The 14,242-nt window shown below is 46.0% G+C and overlaps 1 protein-coding gene across 1 annotated transcript in view; it reads left to right on the forward strand.

Annotated features, from left to right (window-relative positions):
- LOC146868222 (taste receptor type 1 member 2-like) overlaps positions 1-14,242 on the forward strand; it is a 106,933-nt gene that overhangs the window by 81,916 nt on the left and 10,775 nt on the right. The gene's annotated exons all lie outside the window — the stretch shown is intronic.

Raw genomic sequence — 14,242 nt, forward strand, 5'->3', positions numbered from 1 at the left:
GGGTTGTGGAAGATGAGTGCACTGTGATATAGTTTACTTTAAAGAGGTGAGTCATCGACTCTTGGAGCAGCCCTGATGGATACAAGTATGTTGCTCACGATCCTGGGTGCATAAATGGAAAAGGCCTGTTGTCTCTTTTTTTCTTGTTTCCATATCTTAGTCTGCAGGGTTGTGGTGTCCTGGCTGTGGTGTGCCAAGAACCACTAGATATGGTGACTTTGTCTGCAAGATAAGCAGGTGTATTGGTCATGATAGCTGGTTTTGAAAAATGGTGCGGGCTGGCAAGAGGAGACATTTGAGTTCCATTAGGATGGCAGTGATGTGATCATATTTCTTCAAGCCTCATGTGAGACATGCTGTGCATGAATGACTCTCCTAAGGGGTGCTAGTGTGGAGTCTGGAAGGCCATGGACATTACCACCCTCCAGATGCAAGAGGAAGAGGTCTTGAATACCAGTTCTGATGTCGTTTTCTGAAAGAAATGGTTTGACTTTCTTGAAAAGCAAGAATTGGTACAAGGTTATCTCTGTATTTTTTGTCAATGTGTTCCTTGAATGTGAGGTTGGTGTCAAGGATGAATCCAAGTGACTTTGCATTCGGTGAATGTTTGGGTTCCAAGTCGTCAAGGTTCATGTTTTTGAGCAGCCAGGTTTGAACTATAACTTGTTGTTGGTCTTGCCAAATAACACAAATTCTGGCCTGATTAGGTTGATCCTCAGATATAGTTGGACATCTAGGTCTGGATGATGTGCAACCAGTGTCTGAGGCATTGGATGTCTCTCAAGTAGAATTGTGTATCATTGGCATATAGATTAATGTTGATGCTGTTATCTGTGAGTGCAACACCAAGCACCTTTATTTAAAGGTTGACGAGGTGGAGATGACAGGAGACAATATGGAGCCCTGTGGGCCTCCAGAGGTCATAGAAACCTTTTGTGACCCGGAGTTGCCCAAGAGATAAACTGGTGTTGGATGGAAAGGCAGGTGCAGAACCAGTGAAGGACATTGTCAGTGAATCCCATTCAAGATTGCAAGGTGGGTATGAGGGTGGGATGGTCGACAGTCAAAGGCAGTTGAGAGGTCTAGAAATATCAGAAGGCAGGGGTTATCTCTATCTGTGGTCAAGAGCGCATAGTCTATGATGTTTAACGTAGCATCTTCATTCTGCAGCATGATCTGAAGCCAGATCAGTAGTTGTGCAGGAGATGGTTAGAAATGATGTGATCTTGAAGTTTAAAATCCTATGAAGTGGCAGTCATTTGTATGTTTAAAAAAAAAACTTGTTAAAAGTTTGATGGACGTCTATAACATTTGATAGAGCTATCTTAACACATTGACATGGACCGTTGTGACGGCGGTTGCTGCAAATTACTAGAGATGTCCGCTGGCCAGCTTTAAATACCATACTCCACACTCCACACTCTAGGTCAGGCTACAAATGTTAATTGCATTAAGTTAAATGCCCTGCCTGGCCATGACACTTCCTGAATTCAAGTTCTATAGAAGTGGTGCCTGCCTTCTAGAGTGGTATGAGGATCCAGCTCTGCACGTAGACTTCCCTCCTGGGGAAGCTGGCTTCAAGAGCACTGTCGGGAGTCCTGACAGTGTAATCACTTCAGTGAAATTGCCTTGAGTAATTACATTGCCTAAGCCCTCAGAATGCTTCTAAAAGCAGCTATGTTGGATTTCATGCTGTCCTTTTTTTGTCCTTTGTCTAACCCTAATTCTGCTCCTCATGTGGGAAAAAGAAACAAAATTTCACCTGTTCCTGAAATTCACCCAACAATTTCACCCACCCGTACAAGCGGCGTATAACACTGGTTGTCATAATTGAGATATTTTGCCAAAGCAGTGTGCGGCTGACAAAGCGTGAAAAGAGGTTCTGCAGGATAGGATTGAGGTGAACTCACAGGGCCTGATGCACAAAGCAACAGTCCTATGTTTTTATGTGTGGAGGCTCCGAAGTTGTACAGATGCTACTCATAAAAAACATTTGTGAATAGAAAACAATCGTTAACTTAGACAACAAGCATTTACAATGCAATGGTCTCGGCATTGGTAAAGTTCGAGCTATTGGCATTGCTCATGACATTATTTTTGTTTATGTTTTTGTTATTAAAACATTTAAAGAAACGGCATTGTTATTTACAATGTCAATAGCTTAATCACTCTCAAATGCGAGACCTATTGCATTTGCACCCACACACAGAGCCACCTACACACACACTGATTAAGCTATTGACATTGTAAATAACAATGCCGTTTCTTTACATGTTTAAAAAAAAACATAAACAAAAATAATGTCATGAGCAATGCCAATAGCTCTAACTTTAACAATGCCGAGACTGTTGCATTGTAAATGCTTGTTAAACAGGGAAGTGTGATCACTGACTGTGTCCTGTGACACAAATAAAACATAAGTAAAAAGACAGAAAATGTAGTAACATGAAAACAAAGCACAAGGAACATGTCCATGACAGCTTTAAAAGAAAAAAAGTGCTAAAAACCAAATATACACATGTTCACGCCATTCACTTAATGGACGTGTCAAGGGAAGAAGCTCTTCTATTTTTCTGTGCCTATCCACATTGCTTGAGGCAGGTGAGCTAATTAAAATCCTCTTAAAAAGGTATAATTACTAAACCTTTGTCTCAAAGAAAACCAGTAACAATCTCTAAACACACGTCCATATTTTTGCAATGCTGGCTGCAACACAAGGTCCATTTAGGTGGTATCATGTCCTGCATTGTCACCTGATCTGACACAGCGGGTAACACCTCACAAACGAGCTCATTTGAAATGTATGGATATCCTCTGCTGGGGGACCATGATACCTTATCATCAACAAAGAACATTTCAATCAATAGATCGCTTGGCAATGATAAATCACAATGTTTAATCACATTACAAGCGAGCTCGAAAGCGCGTTCAAAATACTGGAATCAGCGTAATAAACAGCTCATCATAAACCTTAACTCTGCAGCAGTGCCACCCGCACTGTCTTTGATGTAACTTCAGAGAGACCCATCAAAGTTCTTCCACAGTCTCACCATATCAGAGCTGAAGCATTTTCATTATACTACGAAGTCATGGTTGTAGCTTATTTATGTTGTGCAACTAACAACCGTTGACAAAGCCAATAAATAGTAATGGCTTGTTGTAGGTGTAATGTTACTGGCTGCATTATATATTTTGATGTAATGACAGAAGAAGTAAAATACCAGTAGCAGCACACTAAGCTAAGCATGGATTTTAAGTTTACGTGTCACGCCCTTAATTAAATCGGTTACGCCCCTTTGAGAACCCCCTCCCCCTTCAGTTTTGAAGCCCTGGTGCCCTGGCATAAGCAGATGCTGCCGAGATCTATGTTATGTGTAACCTGCGGGTCACAGTGTTGAATCTTTGTTCGATAGGGAATCGTTTCTTGGAGCTTTGAATACCTAATGGTGCTCAAATCCTTAGCACTTACTTTCTCGACTTCAGAAGCCTGAAAGGCTGAGACAACTTTTCGGGGAGAGCGACCTATCTGCTGGTAACAAATATAGCGCTTCATGGAGCGCTCCACTCCAGTTCTCGCTGAGCTGTCTTATCAGCACACATTAGACAGGCAGGCATAGGAGTGCGACAGTGCCCCACCCCTTCCTAACCTTTCGAGGCATGGCCTTGTCGACAAAGTGCGAGATGTACAGCAGGCCTGCGCTTCGAAATCCAGCAGACGAGACCAGGAGCTACATTCAGCTCGCTGCAGTGCTACGTTCGTCGGATGTAGCGTCACCACTGGCCTCATTGCCGTGCTCGTATAGGCTTAGCTGCATTGTTGCTGTGGACGTCATTCCAGCACCACACCCCTCCCAACACTCTGTTGAAGATAGAAAACCCGTTCGTTCAGGTTTTATTTAAAACATACAGTGCAAATATAATGTGTTAATGCCCTCTGCTGCAGTTGTGTGGCGAGGGTTCACACTGCCTAGGCCCATCAGAAGAGATTCACGACCTGAACTCTTCGACAAGATATCACCAGCCCTATGAAATTCATTTTTTAATATCTATGTAGCGTAGATCTGGGAAATGTATGTGCCTTAAGCCGCTTTAAGACGTAGCTATATGTTCCTAAATTGGCTATAGCTATGGTAGTCTTTGGGAGCTTTGTATGCGCTGCTCCTGAGGAGAGAGTGGTGATTGGAAAATAGTGCGAGATTCACAAATCCCAACCTACCGGAACCAAGTTAAACAACAACCTGGAACCCTGATTAGTGATGATACCTGACAGGGAACGAGTTATGATTTCTTCATTTAACTCCTCAGAGTCCACAGTTCGCGCAAAGCAAAGTGTGCAGAACCAGTGTAAGTGTCAGTGGGGGAGCCGGGACTTACAGTGCATCATACTGATCACCGGCGCCGCACTGTGTGAGCCTGGGACTGAGAGTCGTTGTGGTTTGAGGAGACTTCCGGACAGTCCACTGGTGTCAGTCACATGTCAGGTGCCTCGAAGCTCCCAGCCCCCGAGCTGCAGCAGCCTGCCCCGATGCCTGTTGGCTCTCTCACGTGTGGGGGCCTTCCTTGAAAAGGCTGCCTTAGCCCAGAGAAAAGAAGGCGCCGCGCCCCTCAGGGAGTGCGGAGCAGGCGGGTAAATGGGGAGGGGGGGGGGCAGTTTGTGTTAGCTGTGGGTCGGCCGGTCAGAAGTAGAGATGTGTCTAAAAGCTCACATCTCAGGCAGGAGTCGAGGCAGGTCAGCGTGGCCTCTGCTCCGTCCGAAGAGGCAGCAGTCCCCCCACACTGGACTGGGGACCGACAGCAGACGTGCTGACTCAGCCTGTCTCCCAAACAAGGCAATAAATCAGGAATCTATGCGCGTTTTCGCAGCTTTCCTCGGGACAGAAGGCCACCGGCCGAGTGTTGTGACTCCAGCGGGTCCCTCCCACGGAGCTGCTCCTCTGTGCTGTTTGCTGCTTTAATGTTCAGTTTCTGGCAGGACAGAAGTGCCTCCAGGTGGCTCAGTGAAGCGGTTTCGCGAGACACTAAGATGTAAGTCCATTTTGAAACAAGGCAGAGCAAAAGGCACACCACTGCCTTTCTCCGAGGCAGAGCAGAAATGCCTCGGAGAAAGGCAGCGGCATTTTCGGATTCGGGGGCGTGTTTGTCTTTTCTCTCCTCCAGCCATTGGCTGGAGGAGAGAATGAGACTTCTTGCAAAAAACACGCCCCCCGATCCGAAAAGGACGGGGCCTAATCGGAATGACTGACCTCTTCTCCAATGGCTGGCCAGCATTCAAGAGGCCAGCCAATGGAGAACAGGGGAGAAGAGGGGCGGGTTCAAGCCCCTCTTCTCCAAGTCATTAAATCTCGGAGCTAGACTGCGCAAGCGCAGCCTTCGCAGCCGAGACCTAAAAATGTACGTTTACCTTTGTGAAGCAGCCACCAGTATGTAATAGCAGCTTGTGCATAGGAGAGAAATGAAATCCATGGGTAGAGCTGTGTGCGGGCACAAGTATTGGAATAGTGGGTGGAGCAGCGAGTTGTACCAAAGAGCTGTGTTTAGTTGGCAGTGCTGCAGGTCTTCCCTCCAGCAATAAATAAAGCTGGGCGCCTGAAAATGGTGTCACCTGGATTAGGAGGTCATTGCTAGGTCGGAAATCTGCACACACTCTGTCTGCTTGGAAAGTCATAGAGGCAAACACTTGCTAAAAATAGAGCATAAACTATGAAATGCAAACTTCAAAAAGTTTAAGAATAATTGAAAACCAAACAGTTTGTGATAGACTTGAAATATTTTAACTTGGAGAAGTTGAATTCAGACAGATATCTGAGATAGGAATTATTTAGAAATAAAATAAAGACCTGATGTGCTTACCGGATGCTCAGAATTACAGACAGTAAGCATGCTCTCCAAAGGATACAAATGAAGGGAGGGGTGGATTGAAATATGAATATCCCATACTACATGCAAAGCATTAAATACACTTGTACTTCCCTGCATTAGAGACACCTGTTCATGTATCAGAGACGATGTGCTTCATTGTCCATTGAAACAAGAACCATTTACCACAGTGGTGTCTCGCTCATTCTCCACCATTGCCTTTTCTTGTTTCAACGGTGTCTCACTGATCATGCAAGCTTTAATGGTGTCTCAATTGCTTTCAATTTTAGGCCCTCATTACGAGTTTTTTTGTACTGCAATGGCCAATGGCGTTCCTAGGCCTTAGGCCCCCCGTGGCGGCCCCTGCATGATTGAAGAGTGGGGGGGTGCTGTCGATTCATGCAGTCACGACAGCTGCTAGTGAGTTTGGGGGTGGGTGAGGGGACGCTGCCACGCTATGCGGACTTCCGCAAGTGATGGAGTGTGTTACGTCCACATTTCCTGCTGATTTTTAGCACCAAATGTTTTGTCCTGCACTGTAAAATCAGAGTGAATAGCACCACCCGCAGCGCAAGAGGGCGCTGATTCTTTCTGCAGCTCGAGCTGCAGCTTCCTCAAAATGAACAGAAGGTTTCTCAATGCGAGCGGTAGCGACCATCCGCAACCGCCTGCGTTGAGAAATCTCACCAGTAGTTGGTCTGGAGTAAGATTTTCGCCACTCGCGTTCGCCAACTTAACGTTGGTGAGCGCGAGCAAGGAAAAAACTCCGCTCCGCAGAGTTTTTTGTAGCTTCGTCCTATGCGTGGAGTGGGAAAAACTCCACAAATCCCGCAAGCAGAGCAAAATTTCACGCCAAGGCCTAGTCTTGTGTTCTTGGGCCGGGGGAAACCAGATGTGAAAACACCAGGCAATTTGTCTTCGGGCAGAGAGTAATTTCATACAGGAATTCCGTCTGCCAGACTCGTAATGGTATCTCTTGTACCTCCTCCCTCTGTCTCTTTTAGAAACCCTCAGCATTATCACTTTTTAAACCTTTGGGCTGCCCCTTTGCTGTGGTTTGAGGGATGTTAAATTGGCTCAGCTGCTGGATGCTCTGATTAAAATAGCATGGCCTTCCCTTCACATGCAACACCTGCTCTGGCAGCCCTGCTCTACCAGGACCTCAGAAGACTAGGATGGCCCTGGAAGGTTTAAACATAGTAGCAAATGATATATCAAAAGGTTAACTGTCAAAAACACATACCGTCTGCCTTGTTAGAAATATGTACAGATATGGGAAGAGGAAACTCAGGGCCTTATTTAGAGTTTGGCAGACCAGGTAAGGCACAACTGTGAAGGGGTATCCTGTTCACAAAGCTCCTCGTTTGCCCGCTCTGTGAGTAAGACGAGCCATTATGTTTTTGGCGATGGCGCTTCCTGAGGCTCCCTCTTCCGAAACCTTTTAATGATGGCCCACGTCGGACCATCCGCTAAAGTACCTCAGACCCAGCGTCGTAGCATGGGTTGCCATCACTGGGGCAAGGCAAGTATTGTGCAGCGCAATTTGCGCCACCAATTTTGCACCCCTAAGAATTTTGCGCCCGAGGCCTGCCCACGCTACACCACCTTTAGACCATCAACTCTATTTTGGGCAGACATTTTTTCCTTTTTGGGACTACCATTGAAAGACTGGCAAACCCGGACAGGAGAACAAAGAAATGACCACCGCATGCTAGAAGAAAACTTCCAGACAGTCAGGGACATTTACGTTTTGTTTTTCAAAAACTGTGTCCCTCTTTTGGAGTTTGCTTTTTGAAAGCAAACAATGTTGTTTGTGGGCTCCTTGAACATTAGCACCAGCACAGCATACCACAGAGGGTGATGGTTCATCTGAAGGGCCAGGGATCTGCCTACATGGAAATCTCTTTAAATATTGTGGGCTGTAACCCCTCAAAGGATAAGTAAGGCCCATAATATGCTATTCCCAAATATCTGATTATGTCCTTGTGAGTTAATAGGTCACAAAGCTGCCAGCTTGCTGCATTGTTTTCCATATCTCAAGGAAAATAATTACAACCACAAAAATCTAAATATAAATTGGTGGGAGCTAGTGATTTAATTAAAAAAAAAACAGAAGGCGTTTTTATCTCACCAGCAACAATGTTTAAACGCATTTATGATGGAAGTTTTAGTTTTTGATGTCAGTTCGGTTGTTGATTAACTTATGGTAACAAATCGTTTTCATTGAATATGTCTGCCCGGCGCTTCTTGTCTCCTAGGAACTTCAGAAGGTTTGGGTAGTGTAAGGTTCAATGGCGTGTGGAATGTATTTGTTCCTGTTGAAGGGAGGCTGGAGTTTCTATCGACTTTTTTATTTGGGAGAGAAGTTTTTTTTTTATCTTTGGACACTCCTGCCCTATTCGATTATGCCCATAGTTCTCTATGATTTGGGTATCTGTTAAGTAAAACCCACAACTCTTGCATCGTAATGCTTTACGAAGGGATGATCTAGTGTGGGTATTATTTTTGCACTGGCTAGTTTTCCTTATCGAATGGGAAGGGATTGTTTTTCTTTAGGTCATGACTTTTTCAAGTCTTGTTGTCCCTGACTGACATTATTATGGACTTCTACACTGTCTATCTCCATTTACTTGGGTTCTTTCTACTAACAACCTAGCTTGGTAGCACTCACTCACTCCCTCACTGATTGAGTGACTGACTTACTCACTTTCCAAACTCAAAAAAACTCTCTGGATTACTCTTGTGCTCACTCATGTCCCTCACTCACTCCATACCTTGCACTATCCCATGGAACAGTTTTCATTGTACAATTATGCATGTTTCTCTCTCCTGCTTAGGTTCCTCTGTCACAGTGCTCCCCTGAGTGCCTTCCGGGGCAGGGAAAAATACAGCTGGGGTTCCACAGTTGCTGCTTCACCTGCCTGAGCTGTGCTGCTGGAACCTACCTGGCTCCAAATGGTTTGTGATTATTTTGCGTCAGCTTCTGCACTAAATGTGTTTTCAGTGTGTTACTAGTCAAGTATGTACATTGGCAGAAGAGTGGCTCATCTGCTTTGGGCCTTTGCATATGACATCCTATCGCCACAAGGTAGCTAGCACCATTTATTACCGTTGTCACTTAAGTATATTACCATTTGTGTCTTCTCATTGGATTGTGTTCCGTAAGAGTTTATTAGAACATTGGAATGTTGGGAGCTCCATTGAAAACAATGGAGTGCTCCGGGCTTATAATGGCTGGTATAAGCCCGGAGCACCAACATTCCAATGTGTCTTTGTTCACAGCTCTGGCTGTGAAGAAAGACTTCAGGAAGCCTGAGGGGATTTGAATTCCCTCGCGCTCCCTGAAGGCTTCGTTTTGTAAGAACATTCTGCTCTCTAGTGGCAGAATGTTCTAATAGCCTTATAGCCCTTCGTAGCAGGGCTATACCGCTATTAAAGTCCCGCTGCGTTAGTTAAAGTCCCTCGCCTTCGGCTCGGGCCTTTAACGCTGCAGCGGGCCTTTAATAGCCGGTATAGCCCGCTACGGCGGGCTATAAGGCTATATTCCAGTGGCAGAAGTGTGTTTACACATACACATTAATATGGCTTAGCACAGCAAGACACAAAAATAAAGCAAAACATAACTCTGGCAGTATACATCATATACCTATCCCACCACAGTAAGGTATCACAATAACGTAGCATATGCTTAATCTCCAAGGCATACAAATGGCCAGGCTCATTTTAAGATTGCCATTCATATTCTTTAAGTTAACGATGTATAATTGCAGGCTAAGCCTGAGGACCAATCAAAAGGTTTGAGACCACACAAAATAATAGCAAGGGCCTGATTTAGATCTTGGCGGGACTACAGCCGTCTCGCCACGGCGGCGGTCCAAAGTACTCCGTTGAGCTGACGGCGTTCCACCAGCATGTTTAGATATTGCAGCTACAGACAGAAGACTGCCAAGGCGGCAGGCTTCTCGGCTGGCTAACAGTGCTTCACCGCCGTCAGCCTGTCCGGATTGTGCCAAGCTGATTTATATGTTACCATGGTGCTGGCGGTGTCCTGGCAGCAGAGTCCTGACGGGGTGAGGCCATGGTGGTGTGGAGACAAATAAGTATGACATATTTTACACATATATGTTGTGAATCGGTCAATATGTATATGTAGGTAATGTGTAAAGCACATATTTGTACATATAGCATTGCACACCAACAACATACACACACTATTGAATGTGCGCCCATGCCCATTACAAAAGCCTACATCAGATCCCAGCGACAACGGGGTTGCTGAGCGTAGCAGCAGCACAGGATGAACCTGGACAATGGCATTCAAGACGGAATCAGTGGTGGGACCCTGAAAAAAGGTGGGTTTTCCCCTCTTTTTCTTGCATTCCACCAACTCGAGCGGGAGGTTTCCCCACCACAGTTGCCTCCATGGAAAGGCACATTGTTATCTGGACGGCGGGAAACTGGGCTGGAGGTCCGCCGCCAGCTGATTCTACCTCTACCACTGTTGATGCGGGTGAGAATTCCTGGTGGAGTCGGCGGGACAACTGCAGTCTTCACTCCACAGACACACCAACATCTAAATCTGGTGGGTGGATCGCCAAGCCGGTGGGAGGGAAAACTGTTGGAAAAGCAACAGCGGGACCTGATCTGCCAAGATCTAAATGAGGGCCTATGTTAAAGAAATAATCTTTCCTGACACCATTCTGTGTGCATGCTACTCCGTGCTCTAGGACCTGTTGGGGTTCAAAGCTGATGGACTATAAAAAGCATGTGCAGTGAGGAATAAGGTTATAGGAATAGAATAACTCTCCCTAAACATATGGTTGTTAAGAGCTTTAAGGTACTATTTAATATAATCTAAGATAGGAAGTATATAATGTGTATAGGCAAAACACATGTGCAACCATTGGGGCATCTTTGCATTTAATAATAAATGGTTATTATTATCCAACTCAATTTTTATCAAACTTTAAAGGATGAAAAACAAAGTAGATCTACCAGTACTAAAACATATGTACATGATATCAAGCACAAATTCTTTGAGTGGACACATTAATAGACAACCACCAAACCTGGCTAAGGTGGGCAACAGTCCTAATTTTTGCAAGTTTGTCCAGTATTTCAGATCTTTGTCCGGCACAGGGGATCGTGTGAAATGCTGTTGCCTGCTTTTTGCTCATCCTTTAAGATGCAAGATGATGAACCTTCTGATCTCAGAATGGCCCATATTTAATGGAATAAGAATTTGAAAGTATTTAACCGGTGATTTCTGCATCCCCGGCTGCCTTTCTCATAAAGACCATCCAACAATATCTAAATATTTTACCAAAATGTATTCAAAATAATTAATTAAAATATTTTTACAAAAGAGAAGAAATAAAAACAAAGTGAGATTTCAGATGTCATAAATGGATGTTTCCTCTGTCTATACACATACAGGTGTTTCTGAGGGCATCGCATAATTCATTTCTTCCTAACATTGCCTTTCAAGTATTTTTCTCTAAGTTCCCATCTTTTCATGAGAAAACTTCACATTCACTAGGTTATTTCTTCTGAGATATCGCTCTGCAGGAAGGAAATACAGGCCTTGTCACTCTCCAGTTGTTCCTTGTTTAATAATCTTTTTGAAAGTGTACCGTCTGACCCTGGTGTAGAAAGGACAGCTCAGCAAGAAGGGGCTCAGATCTTCAGTTTCCCCACAAGAGAAGGAGGTGGAGATCACTTGCATCATTTTCTTGGAAATCGTGTTGAGTGGTAACATACTGCTAAAGCAAAGAGTCGCCTTTATTTAAGATTTGTTAGGTTTTTTAAGTATGACTGGACAGCCTCCCCTCCCGTACCCCCACACCAACCATCCCCACCCCCACACCATACCCCCTTTTTCCTACCTATCACATCTTCCACCCACCTCTCCGTCTCTGTAATACCCAACTAGTGCATTTCCATGAGACTTCTTCATCAAGTTATATGCCAATGAATTCAAATGTATCCTTTATACCCCACCTCTCAATCTGTACCCTATCTGTGTTTGTCTGCTCGCATAAAACCTTAATAAAAATGATTTTGAAATCAAAAAAAGTATAACTGGACAGCCAAGCAGAGGTTGAAGAGGCCTACTAGACATATTGGTCAAAAGGTCCCAAGTGATTTCAGTTTCCTTTCCAATTTTTTTTTTTTTTTTTTTTTTTTAAAACCTTTATTCTTTGAAATCAGTGACACAGCTATTCAGCCGACAACCCGGGGGTACGGCAGCTTTAAAAACACAACACATGCTAGCGTCAACATTCCACTGACAGGAGAATCAAAGGTTCTGTTTTAAATAAACACAAACCCAAACCTAAACACAAGCAAGGCGATAAGTACTGTAAGCACCAGAAGGGGTTCCCATCAGGGGGAGCGAGCCCCATTTCGTCCAACAGACACAGGTCTATAGTAAGGGAAAGGAGGGGAAGTCAGGGACTCAAGAAGACAAACACCTACCAGCAAGAAGTTAAAAGCTGGAAAGAAAGCTAAGGGGAGAGCTGCTCCTCAGGCGGGTCCGGGTCTGGGGGCAGGCATATGCCCACTCTGTACTGGTTCCATCTCCCCCATACAGAATGCCATTTCCGAGGGCGCCCTCGAGCACAATACACTGTCTTCTCCCTAAACATGCTCCAATCCATGTTTTCCATCCACGCTGTCAATGTAGGAGGCCCATTAGAGCCCCACAGACGAGCGATGTCGCGCTTGGCTACCATGTTCCCCAGGGTCACCCACTGAGTCTGTGCCGCGTCGTGGTCAGTAGGACCCCAAACATTCAGGAGACAACACAGCGCCTCAGGCTGCATGGCGATGCCCGTCACCTCCCCCATCACCTCGTGGATTCGCCTCCAAAACTCCATAATCGCACCGCATTCCCAAATAATATGTAGGAAGGTGCCCACCATACCACAGCCTCTCTTACATAAGCCCTCCTCAGAAAAACCCATATGGACCAGCCTGGGCCCCGTCACGTAGACCCTATGGAGTATTTTAAGCTGCACCAACCGCAGGCGCGCGGGGATCGCGACCTCTTTGGGAGAAGAAACTGCGTACTGCCAATCCTCATCATCTAGTTCAAGGCCATCTCTGGTCCATTGATCACGCAACCCTAGAAGAAGATCCGCCCGAACATTAATAAGTTTCTTATAAATGAGCGAGATCGTACTCTCTGGCATATGGCCATCCAGGATCCGGTCCTCTAACGGAGAGGACTCGGGCACCTTCTCCCCTTCTACAAGGACTGACCGCAGGGCGTGGCACACTTGAGTGTATCGGAAGAACTCCGTGCTCCCCAGCTCATATTCCTTCTGCAGCTCCTCGAATGACTTTATTCTACCCTTAACCAAAAGGTCTCCAACCCTGGATATACCGATCAGGTCCCATTTCTCAAACCCTTTTGTATGCCAAAGCTTTCCCAGAATATCGGAGTCGAACAGAGGGGTGGCGAGGGTAAGCTTACCCTTCCAGCCCAGTGAATCCGTTGCAACCTTCCATACATGCACGGCCACCCTGGTGGGCCCCGTAAGGGTTAAGTCCAACGACTTCGAATACAACGCTCTGGGGTAATTACCCCCACGTAGCAACCATCGGTCCATGGTGAAGCCGGGGCTCAGCGCTGGACCATACACACCATGGTTAATCGCGCTCAACTGGGTGGCCCAGTAATAGTGTCGAATGTCTGGAAGCGCGATACCACCGTCGTACCACGGAAGCGTCAACTTAGCAATCGCTATACGCGGACGCCCTTCCCACAATAGCGCGCGCTGGTGGCTTTCGACCTCACGGAAATAACTGGCCGGGACCCAGTCAAGGGCATTCTGCAGGGCATAGAGGAAACGGGGAAGAGACATCATTTTGAACAGAGCGGCACGGCCAAGGAGGGAAAGCGGCAACCGCCGCCAGCCCGCCACGTCCCGCCGCAGACGTGCCAAGGGAGGGAGCAAGTTCCTCTCGTATCGCAAAATGGGGTCGGTGGAAATATAGATCCCCAAATACAAAAAGCCCTGCTGGGCTATCTGGATCGAGCAGTTGCGCGGAACAGGCGGGACATCTCCACACAGGACATACAAGTATGACTTCCCCCAATTAATGACAAGACCAGAGTTCCTACCGAAAGAAGTCAAGACGTCACAAACCACTATCAGAGATTTCTTAGGCGAGGTGAGGTATAGCAGGATATCGTCGGCGTAAAGTGAAATACGGTCTTCGTGGTCAGGCCACCAACGAATCCCACGTATATCCGGGTGCCATCGTATCCATGCCGCCAGCGGCTCGAGAGCAAGGGCGAACAACAACGGCGACAGGGGACAACCCTGACAGGTGCCTCTCCCGAGCTCGAACGGTGCCGACGCCCGCCCGTTCACCACGA

Source organism: Triturus cristatus, chromosome 1_2, assembly GCF_964204655.1.
Source record: "Triturus cristatus chromosome 1_2, aTriCri1.1, whole genome shotgun sequence".
NCBI classification, from domain to species: Eukaryota; Metazoa; Chordata; class Amphibia; order Caudata; family Salamandridae; genus Triturus; species Triturus cristatus.